Raw genomic sequence first — 3,249 nt, forward strand, 5'->3', positions numbered from 1 at the left:
GACATTATGTCAGTCCTCAAATCATGTTTTCCCCATGCTTAACGATCACAAATTTTTGTATGGGGTAGGGAAGCTATATTTATTATATTCAAAGTATATATTTTCTATTATTTGTGGTCTTTCCTTACAAAATTTCCATCTCTAGGTCCCAGATCATATATGAAACACTTAGGATTGGACAGCTCCACATGTCTTATGAAAATGATGTATTCTCTACACTACTTAATGCATATATATCTGATCCACACTGAAATCAGTTTTAATCCAAGAGCTGGATCTTAACTCCCAAATATATGTTACTAGTTGATTCTTTTGACTGTATTATTAATTCAGAAGATACAAATCAAGTAAAAGCTTGATGGCATTCTGTTGGAAATCTCACAGGTGTTCATACTTTGGGCAGAGTCTGACTTCTTTTCATAAAGGCTAGTGAAAACTGGGTGTGGACTTGAACCCTTTGGACCAGTTATCAGGCATGAGAGAGAATCCAGGAGGCCTGGCTGGATCAGATTTGTTTTGCAGAGCACTGGACAACAAATGTAAGCCAAGGGGCAAGCACCTATACTATCACAGGGATTACCAGTCACTACCAAAAGAATATTATTAAACAGAAGATTCAAAAAAGAAATGTAAAAACACACACAGGAAAGAAGGCAAAAAGTCAGAAGCTAAAGGGATCATGAACTGCTCAGAAATTAGAGTGGAAGGTGGGATGTAGTGAAATGTTTATGTTATTGATATCTTGGATGTGAATGAATGAAGCGAGCCTGCCAGAATCTTTTTTGGGGTCAGGGGGCACAGATATTGAATGGCAGGTAGATTCGTCAGTTTAAAGGAGCATTTGGCTGTATGTTTGCTATTGTAGCTATCCAGTAGAGAAGATAATAATGTCAAATCCTCTTAAGATGGTCTGCACCATTTAAGGTCACATTAGTATCATTGTTCTGGCAGAATAAAAGGAAAACCTTCTCAGCATCAATTGTTTAAGCATAGGAAATCTAGAGAAGGGGCACATTTTTGTCAAATTTGTTTTGGGCTAGAATTCATGGGTCTCTTCCATTTTTCCATATTTTGAGCACAGAGGCCCTTTCTATCATTTTTCCAGAATAACTTTTCAAGGACGTTTGTAAAACAAAAAGCCTTGAAAAATTAAGACAGTGTTTCCCATCAAGCAAATGTATAAAAAAAAGCATGTTTATCTTCAGAGTAAAAAACAGGAATAGTTGTCATCTATTATAAAAGAGAGGGAGGGAGGCAAATCATAAGAGACTCTTAAATGCAGAGAACAGACTGAGGGCAGATGGGGGGGGGGGTGGAAGAGAGGGGGAAATGGGTGATGGGCATTGAGGAAGGCATTTGTTGGGATGAGCACTGGGTGTTGTATGTAAGTGATGAACCATGGGAATCTACCCCCAAAACCAAGAGCACACTTTACACAGAGTATATTAGCCAATTTGACAATAAATTATATTTTTAAAAAAAGATTCAGGTTCCCTGTTCTCAGGATACCTCTAGTTTAACACTTGCTGCTGCATGGACAGGCACAAGAAAATGCTAATACTCTGGCTATTGTTATTGCTGATAATAAGCTCCTTTGTTTCTGAACCAGGAGTCTTATATCTTCTGCCAGCATGTGTGTCACATGTTAGCTTACAAGGAGTATAAAATCTCAAAGAAAATAAAAATAATTTAAAATAACTTGCTTATAAAAGAGTTAGCTTAAGAGAGACCCACCTATGTTAACTACCTCTAGTGAGAAGTGATTCTTTACCACAGACATGGGAAAAACTAAAAATTTAGACTAACCATTACATGTGCTTTATGTGATGTTTGTACTTTATGTGTGTTTGGTATTTTAGACACCAAAAATATTGGCTTTACCCAATTTTACTTCATAATCCTATGCATAGCTACTAAAACTAAACCCATTCACACCTAAATATGCACTGAGTTTATTAGCTTTATCCTAAATAAGATTTCCTCTTGGTAGATTAAACTTTGGTTTAGAAATACGATGAATTTTTCCCTTTGACTCTGAGTTTCAAAGGATAACTTCAGTTATCCTTGATTTCTACCCCAATTTGCAATTCGTTTTGATTTATGTACTCAGGACGTTCATTTGCTAGGTTCAAATAGTAATAATTCATAATTGAATTATATCAACATATTGTTTTTCAGTTATCATATCTACATTTGTCTAGATGGGGATTGTAAGTCTTTTGTTAAAAACTCTGGGAAGAATAAACCATATCTACATGGTGCTCTTTATGAGGTCCACTGGAGATTTTTCAATCCATTTATTTTTTTGGAAAGCACTTGTTAGCATTTAATGAAACTCCTTTCATGTGGCTTCAAGCCAACACACACACACACCCTTAATCTTCTCCTCTGCTCTTCTACTGACGAATTTGGCCTTCATGATGACAGGCCATTTTGATAACTTTCCCTTCCCCAAAACTTTATAGTAGCCTGATCACACCACATCAATGATAGGAGCAGCTCCATTCTTGTTTTGGGCAGCATTTACTCTTGTGTTCTCACTGATCAAGGTTCACAGTTTATCAAGGTTGACAGTTGGGCAGAAGTTCTGGTTCCTCTTTAAGTGGTAATGCCTCATGCCAACTTCTCCAAAGTAACCTGGGTGATATTTGCCAATGTTGATCCTGTGGTGATGCATGCCACCAGCATTACCTCAGCCTCTGGGGTGCCTCCAGTACTTTCCAATTTGGCTGTGGCCATGGTCACGTGGCCCCAAAGTTTCCATGTCTTCCCTAGTCAGGATGGCATATCAGCAGCCAAGACTAAAGAGTTTAATTCATTTTTTAATGTTATCAGCATTATATCTAGATTGGAGTAGTCACCCTGGAACACAGTTTTAGAAAGATGCAAATGGAGAGGGTGAAGAATGTAATATAAAAGAAACCACAAAATGAAGGGAATTTAGGTTGAATGTTAGGTAAATAGGTAAAAAGGACAGTAAAGTCCAGAGAAGTCCAGAAGGAGCAAAAGTGGCAGGACAGGTAGTGGTCTGAGGCAGACATGCTAGTATATCCCAAGTTTAGATTAGTGTGTCTTATCACTTTAATGTCCCAAACAACTTGATCAATACAAATGCATCACCCTATTCACTTGAGGAAAACTTTGCCAACACTCAGTAAGTTTCAATTTAAACACATCACACATCTGTTTACATTCAGTAGAGAAATTTGAGAATTTTCATCAGGATATACAAAACTTGAATCTGGAGGT

General features: G+C 37.3%; 1 pseudogene; it reads right to left on the reverse strand.

The window, feature by feature from the left end:
- Positions 1-2,341: 2,341 nt before the first annotated feature.
- LOC115295331 lies at positions 2,342-2,787 on the reverse strand (annotated as a pseudogene).
- Positions 2,788-3,249: the final 462 nt, after the last annotated feature.

This window comes from Suricata suricatta, chromosome 7 (genome assembly GCF_006229205.1).
Source record: "Suricata suricatta isolate VVHF042 chromosome 7, meerkat_22Aug2017_6uvM2_HiC, whole genome shotgun sequence".
NCBI classification, from domain to species: Eukaryota; Metazoa; Chordata; class Mammalia; order Carnivora; family Herpestidae; genus Suricata; species Suricata suricatta.